General features: G+C 34.9%; 1 protein-coding gene across 1 annotated transcript in view; it reads left to right on the forward strand.

Annotated features, from left to right (window-relative positions):
• The first annotated feature begins 362 nt into the window (after nucleotides 1–362).
• HDX (highly divergent homeobox) overlaps nucleotides 363–17,984 on the forward strand; it is a 194,226-nt gene continuing 176,604 nt past the window's right edge. The window contains exon 1 of the mRNA XM_019932136.3: nucleotides 363–501. The gene's annotated coding sequence lies outside the window, so the exon portion shown is untranslated. The remainder of the gene's footprint in view (nucleotides 502–17,984) is intronic.

Genomic DNA, 17,984 nt, shown 5'->3' on the forward strand with positions numbered 1-17,984 from the left:
AACACTGACAACAAAAAAACTATATTTCTGTATGTTATCATCTGATTTTGGCAGCGTGCAACAATTCTGCTGCAAGCGAATCTCAAGTCGGAAGACCAGGCAGCACCTGCTGAAATGGCTGGCATATAACTACTATAGTCACAGGGATGCTGGGCGTTCACTTCTACTCAGGAAGGGAGAGGTACAGAGAGGCCTGGCTTTGGATGCAGCTGATATGTGCTGGGAAGAGGCAGCCCCACTGCAGGCAGCTATTTCTCCTCCCCCCTCCCCACTCTTGGGTTCTGGGCTGAGGCCAGGGACTGTCCGGAGCTGATCTCGGCTCCCATTGGCCGCTGTCTTTTGTGACGTCACGATCATGATGAGAATTGATGATCGGACACGCTGATTTCATTGTCTGAGGAGGCAGTGGAGACCCAGGAAAAATCTCGCTGAATACGCCTGCCCCAGCCCTGGCTTGATCTGGGATCCTCTGATCCCTCCCGTCACTGCACCACGCCCGAGGTAAGCACCCAGCATGGGTAGGTGTGAAGGGCGAAGGAGGGCGAGCAAGGCACCGATCTAATGCTCTGCCCAGTGGGGGGCACGGAGGTTCAGAGGCCTAAAGAGGCTGCCAACAAACTGGTGCGGCTTTGGGGGAGCCAACTGCCTCTATCCTCCGAGTGAAGCCTGGCGGCAGCGTGAGATTAAAAACGAGATGAGGATAGGGATACAGTAGACACTGGCAGAGAACGAAGGACCTTGCTCCGAGAGAGTGCGACGTTTGGGACGCGCTTCTGGCCCCTGAGTAGGAGAAAGTGGCGCCTCTGCCTCCGAAGAAAGGAGGGGGAGTGAATTCTGACACTTCTAGATTTCACTGGACTGCAGATTTCTCACAGCCCTGCTCAAACGCGCTGGAGGTGCTGCGCCTGCGCAATAACAACCTCTGCGGGGAGGTGGGGGTGGTAGGGCGGAGTTCGTGGCAAGGAGTACAGGCGTGGAGTTTGCGTTTGCGCATGCGCCTTTTCCGTTTCGCTAGAGGGGGTTGGGCTGAGGTCTGTCTGGGCAGAATATGCGAAGGGTTGGTAAGTTGGCCTTGTGATGTTTCAAGCGCTAGTTGATGGAAAGAATCTGCCAGTTACTTTGAATCTGGCCTAATGAGCATATGCAGCCCCAGAGTGGGCCTGAAAAATGTAAGAAGGCAAATTCTTAATCTACAGTTATCAGGTTTAGAATAATGGAAAGAAGTCAGGAGTTTGGAATAGAAATTACTGAGATGAAAAACCATTTGGAGAATAGAAACATTAATTATTCAAGTGAATCCAACTTTTAGTCTTCAAGGAACTCTGATTTGGCGTGCCGCTCAGTGATTTTTGAAACAAATTCTTTGGAGAGACTCAGAGTAAGAAATTTTCCTTTCTTGTCTTTTTTTTTTTTTTTTTTTTCCTTCTTGGAAAGGTTTCTTTTAAAGCTTTGGTCTCGGTTTCAGGTTTGGCGCTAAGTCCTTCCTTCTTCCTCTGTGTCTCTGTTAGAACCACCAAGGTCAAATCCTATTTTGAGAGATCCTGTATGACTCCCCTTCATTGGGAGGGGCTATATCACTCGGCAACCATGAGGAACATCCTGCCTGTCTGTCCTTGGTGGAGAAATTGTATAGTAGTGTTAATACTTCTGCTCCACTGTCTGATCATGAACTCCTATTTTACAGAGGAATCTGGATTTTTCTCCATTTCTCATAGTTAAGGGATTATCAAGTTCTGGTGAGTTTTCCTTTGAAAGCCTCTCCTACCATTTTTCCCTTATTTTACAGTCTAGACTCTCATTACCACCCATCCAGTCATTCCAGGAGCCTCCTAGCCAGCCTTCTAATTCATCCTGTCAGACTAACGGCTTGATCACTTCCTTCATCAAGTCATTTTTCTCCACCAAAATACTATTGGCTTCTTATTTTCTATTGTTCCAAGCCCAGTTACACTTGGATTGCAAAGAGCTTTGTAATCTGACTTTATTATACCACAGGAACCTTATCTTAGTTTATTTCTCAGTGCACAACTCTCCCTAATGTCGCCAGAACAATCTACCTCCAGAGCTTTGCTCCTTGTATCACTACCACTCCCTTCACCTAAGATGCACTCTCTTTGCCTATTCACGTCTTACCCACTTTGGAAGCTCAACTTAAGTTGCACCTCTCTGTAAGTACCTTCCAAGTCTAATCCAACCATTATTAAGCTCACCTTTTCTAGAACTCCTACATCAGTTCTTATATTTGTCACTTTCTTATAGCCTGCCTTATACTGTCTTCTTATTTTTAAATTTTATTGTGTGTGTGTGTATGTATGTGTGTGTTAGACTAGACTCCTCAACTGGATTTTAAACCTGTTCTTAAGAGTTGGGACCATACCATCTACTATATACTTCTTTATCCAAAGCATCTGGATGACTATTTGAAATATCTACAGCTATATATGGTCTTTGTTTTCCAATTTCTTGGGAAACAAAGTAATACAGTTATCGAAAGAACTGTATATATGTTAAAAATTATTCATCATTAGTCAAGCAAGGGACCCTTCAGTGACTGAATAAACCTCAATATGATTCAAAGAAAATGCAATACAGAAAAACAGACATCTCTATATATTGGGTAGCCTGCAAATATGTTCTGTCCTGATAAATAAGACCAAGAGAACATTATCCCAGAAGTGGTTCTGTGTGTAATTTTCTCAGTTTGAAAAATACTAAGACATTTTCCATTGTCTATATTTCTCTTTGATAACATTTCATTATGCATCTTCTCTTAAATCCACTAATTATTCACTCTTTTTATTACAGGATGTCTTGTGTTTGCTGGTTTACATTGACTGTCACTGATAGTTTTCATCTTGAATCAGAGCTAATCATTGTGATGGCTGCCATAATTGCTATTTTATAATATATCAGTTGTCACTTCCCTACCCCTTGGGCTTCAAACTGCATTGTTCCATGGAGCTCAGTTTTATTTGAAAGAAAGTGAATGTGGTTTAATACAGAGGCTTTCTACAGATTTCACTTGGACTGCTGCTTCACTTTGAGCCACCATCCCAATATCCCATCAATGTTTGAGGTTTAGGAACATGGATGAAAAGCAGTCCAAAAGGGTATTATATTCTGTAAATTTGAAAGCTATTGTCATAGCCTATTGTAAGTAAACTATGAATATTTTAAATATATATATTTAATTAATTCTGCTTTTAAAATTGTATTCCCAGAGGGAATTATATTTTTATGTAGTGTAATCCCCAACAAGGTAAAAATATTTGAATTGTTGATTTTGATTTTACAGTGGAGTCAGTTAGCTAAACATGAAATTGGTGGTGTCTTATACTTGCACTGAGTACACTCTATCTAGGCATAGTGATTTGGAAGTAAACAGTGAAAATTCTAGAGACATATATTCTGCATACAAAGGGGACTGGAGAGGCTAGTGTATTCAGATACTGTCACTGACTGAGACCTTTCTAGACTGCATAAAATTTCAAGACAATAAACTGAAACTTGTCTGTGCAAATGGAATCATCCTTGTGCCAACTAGTAGCAAAATTGCCTGGATTAACCAGAGATCTAAGTACATGGCAACTGAACAATTGGCATTATATTGTCAATCAAATACTATACATCTGACATCTGTAAAGAAATCTACAACAGCAGAGCTGTCTTACCTTCTTGATCTCCTGTTGTTTTACATGAGACTTATGTCCAATTGGGTTGATCCTTAGAATCTTTAAATGTGTTATTTGTTAGAGTGGCAAAAATTGAGGAAAACATTTTCTTAGCCTCTCTTCCCTTGGGATTGGGGGAAATTTATTTTATGGTTCTTAAAACAGCCATGGAAACATGTGACTTACATGCCCTGGGTAGGCACTTTTCTCAGGTAGACAAGCATGGTGCTTGTCCAGGGTCATACAAGTAGTAAGTGGCAGAGCCAGTACTTCAAAGCAAGTGTCATTCTAGAGGCTTCATTCTTAACTACTAGGTTATAGGCTGGAGAGCTAGAATGAGGCCCTTCTTCATTTGTTTTCAAAAATTGTGTTTGTCTGTGTGTAAAATTTCTCCCTGACTTACTCTCTTTATGAGTCTGTAATGCCTATGACATTTTCCTTTCTCAGTGGAAATGAAAATTTTGAACAGATAGAATGACTTTTAAGAGAAAGGGATCCTTGTTTTGACTCCAGTGCCTTCGGTGGCAGAAGGCTTGTAGACCCATACACTACTTTTTCTATTGTCAAGTACCAAGCAATGGTGAAAGTGTTTCTTCATTGGGTTTTGTGAAAGGATAGATCATAACTTTTCTCCAACACTAATATATTGCTTTAATATATTTCTTTATATATTATACTTTCTTACTTGGTTAGCATGGTCTACCTACAGTGTGCTTCATGGATGAAATAGCTATGCCATTTAGGAAAGTAATTATCCCAGACCCATTCTCCAAATAGCTTTGCCCTTTCATAGACCAATCATTTATTGTGTTGAAATCTCCTCAACAGAGAAACAATTGGAAGAGATCTGAGGAATTGTAAAATGTGGAAGAAGAAATATATTCTACATTAATGGGAAGTATTACATTAGGTATAGAATGCTCAGACTTTACTCATCCCCACTATTCTAAGACAACATGAAGTTATTTTTGAATATGTATGTAAGTTATTAAAATAATCAGTCAAGCATTTTAATTAGAACCTAGAGGCTCACTTTTATCACCAATGAATGCTTAAGAGATGCTAAAGGTCATTTTTGTTTTTGTTTCTCCCTTTTTGCAATTAGTAGTACTTAATGTAGAGAAAGACTACTTTTGAACTCAGTATTGGTTGTGATTTGGAGCCAGTTTACTTATCTGGTAGGGTTTGGTGCATCTGTGTCTATTAAATCCTTGCAATTCAAAGTGTGTTCCATGGAGTAGCAGTATGGGCATCACCTGGCGACTTCTTAGAAACTGCAGAATCTCTGGCTCCACCCAAGACCTACTGAATCAGAATCTGCATTTTAATAAGATCCCTGGGTGATTCATATGCACATAAGAGTCTGAGAAACACTGATACAAAGTGAAATATGAATTCTTGTACAACTTAAAATTTTTAAGAGCTGGTAGTTATAGAAATCTCTGAATTTCCTTTTGTCCATTTTCACATGTGTAAAGTAATATGTAATCAAAGTATTATCTGGCTAATATACATCAGTTTTGCTCCATTCTGGAGTCAACGTTGTCTCTTTGAGAAGATAGCTACACCTATGTGATGGGTAAAATTGTTAAGAGTGACTGAACCCACTTATTTTGTTGATAGTAATGACCTTACCATTAAAATGATATTTATCCTAATTACTTGACATGTCAACAGTGTTACAGAAGAGTATAGATTTATTGGGGTCACTGTTGCTAATACCTTCAAGAGGAACTGTATTAGTTTTCTATTTGCTCCTGTAATAAATTACCACAAACACATGGCTTTAAACAACACATGTATTATGTTACAGTTCTGGTGGTTAGAGATCTGAAAGAGGTCTCACAGGGTGAAAATCAAAGTGTCTTCAGGGCTTTCCTTTCTGGAAGCTCTAGGGAAGAATCTGTTTCCTTTTCTAGCTTCTAGAGGCTATCCACATTCCTTGGCATGTGGCCCTCTTTCATCTTCAAAGTCAGCAATGTCTGATCACATCTTTCACATTGCATCACTGTGACACTTACTCTTCTGCCTCCATCTTCCACATTTAAAGATAATTGTGATTACACTGGGCCCACTAAAATAATCTAGGATAATCTCTTTATTTTAAGGTCAACTGATTAGCAGCCTTAATTCCTCCTTCAACCTTCATTCACTTTTCCCGTGGACTCTAACATATTCACAGGTTCTAGGAATGAGGATATAGATACCTCGGGGTGCAGCGGGGTAAGGGTCAGCACAGGAATTGATGGCCTTTTTGGCTGATAAAGGAAGCCGGCCTCTAATCTTGTTATTGGGATAAGTAATTGGTTAGTGTTCAGGGAGAATGCCATCTAAACATGAAGATGGCCACTTACAAGAGAGGCCTACAACCCATCCTTCCCTCATTGTCCTCAGAAGGAACCAACCCTACCAACACCTTGATCTCAGACTTCTAGTCTTTAGAACTGCAAGACAATAAATTTCTGTTTAAGCCACCATGTTTTTGGTACTTTGTTATAGCAGCTGTAGCAAACTAATATAGTCAGGGTAGTCCTTTAGTTGATATTTAAGTTGATATCATCCTCAAAAGCACTTATTTATTAAGTTTGTGTTCTTTAATAGTCTAGGTGTTGGATAAAGTGAATTAGGCATCAAAGAGTTTATAATACACGTTAGACATTTTTCATAAAACAAGTTCTGAAATACATCACATCTCTGGCCCTCAGTTTATTCAACTGTGAAATGAAGGCATGATCTTCATAATACCTAAGGATATCCCTAACTTTAAAATTCTATGATTTTATTTATTAATTAAATTTTAAGAAGTTATTAAATCCATATATTAATAAAAAGTATTAAGTACAGGCAAAATTGTGTTAATGTTCTCTTCAGGAAACAGTATTTTAATAACTACCATCCCTGCCATTCATCACCCACTTCCTAACCTTCAACTTTAAAAAGAAGTAATAAAGATATTATTGAGAAACACCTTTGTTCTTTTGACTCTCTTGACTCCTTTGAAATTGGTTTAAGACTTAGGTTCAGAACACAGTAAATTAATAGCTCTCTATATGCAAATATATGCTTAATAAATAAAATTTTAAGTGACTAAATTAAAATATCTTTGGTAATTCACTTATATATTGGCTGCTTTTGAGAGCAGTGACTTGGAGAAGAAAGGGTTATTTTGCAAAAAGTGTTTCTCCGACTTCTCACTACTGCAAAGTATATTGAAGCAATATGTGTTCTGACAATTCACAAGTGAAGCTATTGTTTCCAAATAGCCTTGAGAATATTTTTGCAAATGGTTATCTGGTTACCTGAATTAAATATTAGTGGTAAAATAACAATTGCTGAATATGGTCATGATTAAACCTTGGATAGTATAGTCCATGTGTTCAGATCTGGTCTGATTAACACCAGTGAATAGCATTGTGACGAAATACACAGAAGCACATTTGTTATGTAACAATATCTCATTTTGTGCTCATATCCAAGTGAAACACATGACTAGGCAGGAGAAATGCAGTGCTGGCAAAAACATTAGAGGTCACTGTTTATCCCATTCTTCAAACATATACATCTATGATTTGGTAATAACGTATGTTTTCTATCTTAATGTCATAGGCTTAACATAGGGTGGTGTCTCTAAAAATTGAGGTCTGCAGACCCCTAGGGGTCCAAGGACGTGTTCTCAGAGGTCTGCAAGTTTTATGAAAATTTTTAAATTTGAGGGTTTTATTTCACTGATAACCTTGAAAAGAAAACCTCACAATCTGCATGTGTTCACTTACACACAGAGCCTTTCCTCCAGGTATAATGATAAAACTTCTCTTTTATAGTCATAAATCACAATTAAAATACATTTGATGGAATGAGTTGAGTACCTTAAGGCAGAGTTCCTCAGACAGAGACCCAAAGGTGGATTTGGACAATATAGGAAAGATTTTGTTTTTGATTTTGTTTTTTTCTTTTAAAGGAAGAAGAAAGATAAGACTTTACCTATGACTATCAGATTTTAGTTGCAATCCATGAGGCTTTTAAACCATTAAGCAGTACTTAGTCTATTAAAATTATTTGTAGGGATAAATTTATGCTTCCACTATTTGATGAATTAGATATGTGTGTGTGTTGGTTCAACACTATACATGTGTGTAATTATATACTGTTACCTACTTACCACCAGATGGGGTGCTTTGAGAAATCTTTGTCCAACCCCCAAAGAACAGGATGTATACTTTTTCCCCAAAAATTTTTGCAATAAAATCAGGAATGGAAAGTATGAGAGTCAAACAGTCCATCTCTTTGCTTCTAGGTAAAACTACCCTTAAATCTTAACATATACTATGTAAATCTAACTCATAAAACACCAAAAGAATATCTAGTTTAAGTGAATAAATATGGCTTTAACATTTTAAAAACAAATTTTAGTTACCAATGGAAATTCTTGCTGGGAGTGAGAGAAGAGGTAGGATAGAGTAGGAGAGAGTTGTGTGGATGATAGAAAAAATTAAGAGAGAACAAATAAGGATAAATTCACAGTATGGTGAAATTAAAGAGACATATTATTTTGATATAATGAGTAATTTATTAACAATCACTTTTGCAATGTACAGCTATGAGAAATTTTATAAAGCTACCCTCAATAGTAAATTAAAATGCAACCTATATTTAAAGGTATTAGAATGTTAATTGCAGGATGTTAGGAGTCAGTGCTTATGGCAGTGGAATCACTATCATGAACTAGTGAAAGATAGAAATGATTTGCTTGCATGATTTGCTTGGGGCTAGAAATGTAAAACAGAAATAGAATTCAGTCACAAATATATATGGATCAAGGTAGTATTTAACTCATCAGGAGATGCTATATATCACTGGTCATTCATTGTCATTTATTCTGTTTGAGTGTATGCATGTGGGATTGTATGAAAGCAGAGCTAAAGACAACAGGAAATCAATTATCCGATTGAGGCCCTGTTTATGCTTCTGTTGTCCAACTGATTATCTGTTTGAAGTTGATCTTTCTTATTTTGTTATGAGTTTTGACATCTGAGTGTTTGATAAGGTATTTGTAGTTTAAAGGTATTTTATTATTTTAACATTACCACTTTGTGATAAAAGCAAGTGTCATTAAAAGCTAACAAATTATTATAATTGATGAAAAAATCTGAGATTAGTATATCTACTTGCCAGTGATTGTTTTTGAACAAACATTCATCATCTTTGAATTTAGACATTAGACATGTGGCTATAGAGATATATGTCACTGTAGATATATCTTTTCATCTATTTATATGAAAACTTTATACATAATATTATCTTGGAATTTGTGCCCCTGTCATTATGAATATATATTTAGCTTTCATGTAGCTGGAAAATATGAACGTTAATTATATAGAATTCTTAAGTGTTTTTTAAAGTGAGGTCAGTGTACAATTTCTTTGTGCCCTGAGAAAGTTTTCTGGGTTGTAGTTAAAATTTCCTGTTTCATGTTTCCACCTAAGTGATAGAGGCCAATTATACCTCAAAAATGGAAGATAAGAGATGTGTGCAATGCATTTCAGTAGTTATAGCCCAATGAACAAATAATGAATATCCTTTTATAGTATTTGAATAGATGCAATGCCTGTTACTTGACTTCATGCTTAGAAGATGTTGAAATTTATTTTTTGCAATATCTGCAAATTCTGTCAAGTTCATTATAAAATAACTAAATAGAGCTGCTGTTTGTAAAGATGAGGATCATTAAATGTAAATGATACATTAAAGTGACAGCTTCTGAAAACAGATTTACCATAAATTCTTTTTTTTTAATAAAGTTATTTATTTATTGGCTGTGTTGGGTCTTTGTTGCTGTGTGCGAGCTTTCTCTAGTTGCAGCAGTCAGGGGCTACTCTTTGTTGCACTGCACAGGCTTCTCATTGCGGTGGCTTCTCTTGTTGTGGAGCACAGGTTTTAGGTGCACGGGCTTCAGTATTTGTGGCACGTGGGCTCAGTAGTTGTGGTTAGAAGGCTCTAGAGCACAGGCTCAGTATTTGTGGCACACAGGGTTACTTGCTCCGCGGCATGTAGGGTCTTCCCAGACCAGGGCTCGAGCCCGTGTCCCCTGCATTGGCAGGCAGATTCTTAACCACTGAGCCACCAGGGAAGTCCACCATAGCAATTATTTTACATGTATTCAAATTTCATTAAATTCAAAGTGTCAGTTCATTATTGTATATTTAATCAAGTGTTTGCTAAATATTACATTAAAAAATTATGCAGAGGCACCTACATACATGGACACCATGCCCATTGGTGTTGTGCTTAAGTTTTTCATTCTCCAAAACTTTAGAAGATCAAACTCTCATTACATAGAAGAGGGTCAGGATCTGTCTTCCTTTTGCCATGAGAATATATTAATGTATGTTTCCTTTATTTGAGGTTTATATACACATGATGTGGGAGTGGTTTGGTATATGTTAAATTAATTATTACTATTAGGAATGACAAGTTGGTTACATAAATATTTACAATTAACAAAAATAACTTTTGCATAGCACATTATAGTTTACCAAGTATTTTAATTAAGATAATTCATCATGTGAAGAAGAGTAGGACAGATTTTATAACTTTATTTTCCAGATGAAACTAAGGCCCAAAAGGTCAATTATCTTTGCTAAGGTCACAAAACTAGCAAGTAGTGAAGCTTAATAGGAACAGAGATGTCCTCACTCCTAACATAGTGTTCCCACTCCACCACTCCAAAAGGCCACCTGAACTTCTGCTTACGGCTATGATGAAGTAACAAGAACAGGGTTTACCCTCTCATCTTAAATATCTAAAAACAAACAAAAAAAAACAGCAAAAATATGTATGAAACAGTGGATTTTAGACATTTGACAAAAAGTAGCACAGGACCACGATGTTTTGAGAGAAGGGAAACAAATAAGATAAGCCCTGTGAATGTCCCAACTCACTGCCTGGAGAAAGTATCCAGACCACAGCCAAGGGAAAGGGAACCAAACAGCCTGGAAGTCTCTCTGAGTTGAGGAGACAGAATTCAGAGTTCACAGAGGACAGGGTGACTAGAATTTGAGGTATAGAGTACTGGAGGGGAGAACGCTCACAGGAGAAAACTGCACATAGATAGAGCTCTGGAGACTTGTAGAGGGGCCCCTTGAATCTTTGGCTGAATACTGATCAACGCCAGTGTGTTGCAGATGGGGAAAGAACCACTAGAAATGATCAGGCAAGCAATCCTCAGAGCTCACATAAGACGAGGAATAGTTTAGGTTTTCAACCACCAGGCTGGAAAACTATATTTCATGGAATATCTAGGAAGGTCCTCAGAAAGGTATTACTTTAGTAATGAGACAAATTAGCCCTAGACTAAAGGAAATTTTGGATTTGCCTAACAAAGCAAACCTCAGATGAATCAATTTCCAAGTAATTTAAATATATCCCAGAACAAAGTTCCAAAATATTTAAAGAATATAAAAACATCCAGTATCCAAGAGCATCATTAGCAATATCTGCCATTAAATGAAAAACTACAGAAAGTATGCAAAGAAACAAGAAAATACAGCTCATAATTTGGTGAAGAAATAATTTAAAAAAACAGAATGAACAATAATAGAGTTTAGAATTAGTAGAGAATGTAAAAGCAGCTATTAAAACTGTATTCTCTATGTTCAGGAAGGTAGAGGAAAGCACAAGCCTGATGAGGAAAGAAATGGAAGATTTATTAAAAGATCCAAATTGAAATTCTAGAGACAAAAGTAAAACTATGGGAAAAAAAAGTGAATGGACCAACAATGAGCTGTGGGACAATATCACTCAATGTAATATACATGTTTTTTGAGTCCCAGAAGGTGAAGAAAATTATTTTTAATTAACAGTTGAAATTTTTCCAAATTTGATGAAAACTATGAACCCACATAGTCAAGAAGCTTAACAACTTCTGAGAAGAAGAAAGCTAAAGGAAATGGCTCCAAGGCATCTCCTAATCTAACTGCTCAAATCCAGAGAAAAAAAGCTTAAAAGTATCCAGGGCAAAAAATATCACCTTTATGTACAATCACTTTTGGGGAACAAACATTAGAATGACAGGAGGCCTCTTGTTGAAAACAATGCAAGTCAGAAGACCATGGAATGACATGTTTAAAGCACTGAAAGATTAAAAAAAAATCTGTTAACCTAGAATTCTATATCAAAATATCAAAGCAAAACAAAGGTTTTCTTACTCATTCCAAAGAAAAACAAAATGCACTGACAGCAGAAACACACTACCAAAAATGTTCAAGGAAATCTTTCAGGCAGAAGGAAAATGATACCAAATTGAAATTAATTTTTTTTCATTATTATGTTTTTGTTTTGAATGTAACCTGTAGAGAATTAAAGAAAATGAAGGGCATTACTACAGTAAAGCTCCTTGCATTTGCACCTAAAAAAAGAACTTTGGACCTACACAATGGAAGTAAAAAATATGTAGGTAAATATGTATGATTTTTAATTTTTGAAAATCACTTTCAATGATAACTGTTTAATTTTTTTAAATAACCATTTATTGGAGGTATTATAACATATGTAAAAGCAAAATGTATGACAACAATAGCACAAAAGACAGTAGAACAGAACTACAGGTATACTATTGTAAGATTCTTCTATTATATGTGAAGTAGTATATATAATATTATGATAAATTAACTTGATAATAAATTAAAGGTGTATACCATGGTCACTAAAACAACCATTAAAATAACATGACAAAGAGGGATGAGCTAACCAAGAAGATAAAATAGAATTATAAATAATGTTTAATTAAAATCAAAATAGAAAAAAGGAAAAAAAAGGAACAAAAAACATATGAGGCAAATAGAAAACAAATAGATTGTATCTAAGCCCAACCATATCAATAATTATATTAATTTCAAAATGGTCTAAACATACCAGTTAAAAGGCAGGTACTGTCACATTAGACTTTAACTCATCTATAAATGTCTACAACTAACCCACCTAAGTATAAAGAAATAGATAGGTTAAACATAAGTAAATGAAAAAATATATACAATGAATCTAAATAAAGTTGACTATATTCATATCAGATAAAGAAGATTTCAGAGAAAAAAATATCAGCAGTAAAGAACATCATTCATATTGATAAGGGGATCAATTAATTAAGAGAACATAAAAATCCTAAATATTTATGTACCTAATATCAGAGCTCCAAAATATATGAATCAAAAACTGTTAAAAGAGACATGAGAAACAGACTAGTATACAATTAGAAATGTTAACAGCTTCTCTCAGTAATTGCTAAAATAAGTAGAGAGAAAATTAATAACTGTTTAAGACTTGAACAACACTTTCAACCAACTCAACCTAATTGAATCCACCCAAAGAGAGCAGAGTACACATTATTCCCAGAAGCACATAGAAAATTGATCAACATGGACCATATTTTGGGCCATAAAACAAACCATCAAAAGTTAAAAAGTTGAAGTCATATGAGGGATGTTCTCTGATCATAAAGGAATTAAACTAAAAATCAATAAATCAAAGATATCTGGGAAATCCCCAAATAGTTGGAAAGTAAACAACACAGTTGTAGGTAACCAATGGGTCAAAGGAGAGCCCACAAGAGAAATTAGAAAGCACTGTATGATCAGTGAAAATGAAATTGCAATATATCAATATATGTGGAATACAGTTAAATCAGCACTTAAAGTTCATTTAGAGCATTAAAAACTTGTAGTAGAAAAGTAGAAAGCTTGAAAATCTGTTACTTGAGCTTCACTTTAACAAACGATAACTAGAAGAGCAAATTAAGCCCAAAGCAAGCAGAAAAAAGTAAATAATGAGAGCAGAAATAAATGAAACAGAAAACAGTAACAGATACAAACTACTATATATAAAACAGACAAGCAACAAGGATATACTGTATAGCACAGGGAATTAGACCCAGTATCTTGTAATATCTTATAATGGAATATAAGCTGCAAAAATTCCTGAATCACTATGCTGTACACCTGAAACTAACACAATATAGTAAATCAACTATACTTCAATTTAAAAAAATAGAGAAATGCAATGAAACCAAAACATGGATATTTGAGAAAAGGCTGTACACAAAAAAGAGAGAAGACACAAATTACCAATATCAGGAATGAGAGAAAGGATATCACTACAGACTGTACAGACATTTAAAAATATACTACTGGACTATTAACTTTACGCCTATAAATAAACAACTTAAAGTAAATGTATATATTCTTTGAAAGACAGAAATCATCAAAGCTTGTTTGAGAAGAAATACAATAACTGAGCACTTTATTAAAGAACTTGAATTTGTGATTAAAAATCTTTCTTTTAAGAAATCTCCAAGCCCAAATTACTACACTAGTGAATTCTACAAAACACTTAAGAAAGATAAAAATTTACAGGTTCGAGATCCCTTGAAACAAGTTAAACTCAAAGGAAATCATGCCCAGACACATTATAATCAAATTGCTAAAAATCAAAGATATAGTGTTGAAAAAAGCTGGAGAAAAACAAAATACATAGGGAAACAAAGATTTGGAAATGACCATGGATTTCTCATGACAAAACATGGAAAACAAAGTCAGTGGAAAAACCACTTCAAAAATATGGAAAGAAATGTAGACCAAAAGCCAATGAATTAAAACATTACAAAGACATATTAAAATAATAAAAAAGAAGTTGGAGAAAGGGGAACAGCAAAACAAAAAATCAGAAGGACAAACAGAAAACAACTAATAAAATGGTGCACCCAAATCCATCCATATTAGTAATTACGTTAAATGTAAGTGATCTAAACACACTAACTGTCATACTGTCATACACATACTGTCATATTGGGTTTTTAAAGCCCAACTGTATTCTACTTATAGGAAATCTACTTTATATGTAAAGACATAAATTAAAATAAAATGAAAGAAAATTATATACTATGACAGGTTATTCAAAACAAAGCTGAAGTATATTCATTAGTGTCAGACAAATTAAAATACAGAAAAAGGAATCGTATGAGGAATAAAGAAGGGGTATTACATAATGAATAAAGGATCAATTCACCAAAAATATGTAACAATATTAGTTGAATATGCGTCTAACAACAGATCTTCAAAATACATAAAGCAAAACTGATACAATTAAAAGTAGAAATAGACAAGTGCACAATTATACTTGGGGACTTCACCTTTCCTCTTTCAGTAATTGATAGAATAAGTCAGGAAATCAGTAAAGATACAGAAGATCTGAACAACACTATTAAGCAACGTGACCTAATTGACATTATTAGAACTATCTGCCTAACAATAGCCAAAGATACATTCCTTTCAAATGTTCATGGAACATTCTTTAAAAGAAACCATATTCTGCCTGTGCCATAAACTTTAAAAAATTTAAAACAGTTGAAATAATATAAAGTATATTCTCTATTCATAACCACACTAAACTAGAAATCGATAACAAAGATATCTGGAAAATACTTAAATATTTTAAACAATAAATAGGAAAATTAATATTTTGAACTGAATGACAATTAAAACACACCCTGTGTCATGATAGTTTTTATTTGCATTTCCCTGATAATTAATGATGTTAAGCATCTTTCAAATACCTGTTGACCATTTGTTTGTCTTTTCAGAGAAATGTCTGTTCAAGCCCTTTGCCCATTTTTAATTGGATAATTAGTTATTTTGCTATTGAGTTTTAGGTGTTTCTTATATATTTTGGAAAGTAACCCTAATCAGATATATGGTTTCAAATATTTTCTTTCATTCTGTAGGTTGCCTTTTTTTTTTTTACTCTAGTTGGTTGTTGACTGTCCTTTGCTTTGCAGAATATTTTTAATATGATGTAGTCCCACTTGTCCATTTTTGCTTTTGTTGCCTGTGCTTTTGGTGACGTATCCAAGAAATTGTTGCCAAGACCAAAGTCCAGAAGCTTTTTTTGTATGATTTCTTCTAGGAGTTTTACAGTTTTGGGTCTTATGTTTAAGTCTTCATTTTGAGTTGACTTTTTGGTGTATAGTGTTCACACCTGTTGGGAGGCCTATTATTAAAAAAACAAAAGATAAAAAGTGTTGGCAAAGCTGTGGAGAAATTGTAACCCCTGTACATTGTTGGTGGGAATGTAAATTAATGTTCAGCAGCTATTGTAAACAACATGGAGATTTCTCAAAATGGTTAAAAATAGAACTACCATATGATCTGGCAATCCCACATCTGGGTATATAGTCATCCCTTTGTTTCCATGGATGTGGAACCCATGGATAGGTGGATACAGAAGGCCAACAGTAATGGACTTGAGCATCCTTGGATTTTGGTATCTGTGGGGGTTCCTGGAGCCAATCCCCCAAAGATAGCAAGGGACAACTATCCAAAAGTATTGGAATCAAAATCTTGAAGAAATATCTGCACGCCCATGTTTATTGCTGCACTATTCACAATAGCCACGATATGGAAATAGCCAAGTGTCCATCGACAGATAAAGAAAATGTAATATATACATACAATGGGATGTTATTCAGTCTTTAAACAGAAGGAAATTCTGCCATTTACAACAACATGGATGAAACTGGAGGACACTATTCTAAGTGAAATAAGCTAGTCATGGGACAAATACCACATGATTCCACTTATGTGTGCTATCTAAAATAGTCAGAAGCAGAGAATGCAACGGTGGTTGCCAGGATGGAGGGTGAGGGAAATGGGAAGTTGTTATTCAGTGGATACATAGTTTCAGTTATGCCAAATGAAAAAATTCTAGAGACCTGTTGTAGAACATAATACCTATAGTTAACAATACAGTATTGTGCAGTTCAAAATTTGTTAACAGGGTTAATCTCATGTTGTGTTCTTATTACAGAACAAATAAACAATGGGACATAAGGAAACTCTGGGAGGTGTTGGATATGCTGATTACTTTGATTATGGTGATGGTTTCACTAGTTTTTGTATAAGGCCAAACTCATCAAATTGTAGACATTAAATATTGTACAGCTGTATGTACATCAGATATACCTCAATAAGGCTGTTAAAAAATCCAAACTATCAAAATTTATAGAATTCAGCCAAAGCAGTACTTAGAAGTAAATTTATAGCATTAATTGCTTATATTTAGAAAAGAAGAAAGCTCAAAGATCAATAATCTAAGTTCCCACCTTAAGAAACTAGAAAAAAGAAGAGCAAATTAAGTCCAAATAAGCAGAATGAAGGGAATAGTAATGATAAGAGCAGGAGTAAATGTAAATGAAGACAGAAAAACAATAGACAAAAGTCAATGAAACCAAAAGCTAATTATTTCAGAAGATCAATAAAAGTGATAAGCCTCTTGTTAACTGACCAAGACAAAAGAAACATTGCCAATATCAAGAAGGAAAAATACAACACAATAGAACCTATAAATATTCAATGGATGATAAAGGAATAGTATATAAGAAACTTTACACCTTTAAATTCAGCAACATAGATAAAATGGGCCAATACTTTGAAAGACACAAACTGCCCAAACTCACTCAAGAAGAAACAGATTGTCTGAATAATATAGAAATGTAATGCATAGCTTAAAACTTTCCAACAAAGAAAATTCCATTCTCAGAGGGCTTCATTGGTGATTTCTAACAAAGATTTAATGAAAAAATAATAATTCTATGTAAACTCTTCCAGAGCATATAAGTAGAAGGAACACTTCCTAACTCATTGCCTGTACCAAACCAAATGCAATACAAGAAAAGAAAATCACAAACATCCCTCATGAATGCAGACTCAAAAATTTTCAACAATATATTTCCAAATGAAATAAATATATAAAATGAATAATACATCACCACCAACTGGGGTTTATTCAGGAACAAAATACTCATCCAACACTTGAAAATCAACCAGCATAATTTACCATATCAAAAGATTAAAGAACAAAATATGTGCAATTATCTCAATACAAGCAGGAAAAAGCATTTGACAAAATTCAATATCCATTCATTATAATGATGATAGTAACAGTAATAATAATAAAAACTCTCAGTTTAATAGAAATAAAAGGAAATTTCCTTAAACTTGTAAAGCATGTGAAAAACCTACAGCTGATGTAACACTCAATGGTGAAAGACTGAACACTTTTCTTCTAAAATTGAGAAAAAGGAACAAATGTCCAATCTCACAGCTCTGATTAAAACATTATACTATAGGTCTTAGCCAGTGCAATAAAGAAATAAAAGACCAGTACCTACAGAAATGTAGATCAATGGAACCTGATAGAAAGCCCAGAGATAAATCCATGCAAATACGGTCACCTTATTATTAATTTTTTTTGTGTGGTATGCAGGCC

This window comes from Tursiops truncatus, chromosome X (assembly GCF_011762595.2).
Source record: "Tursiops truncatus isolate mTurTru1 chromosome X, mTurTru1.mat.Y, whole genome shotgun sequence".
NCBI classification, from domain to species: domain Eukaryota; kingdom Metazoa; phylum Chordata; class Mammalia; order Artiodactyla; family Delphinidae; genus Tursiops; species Tursiops truncatus.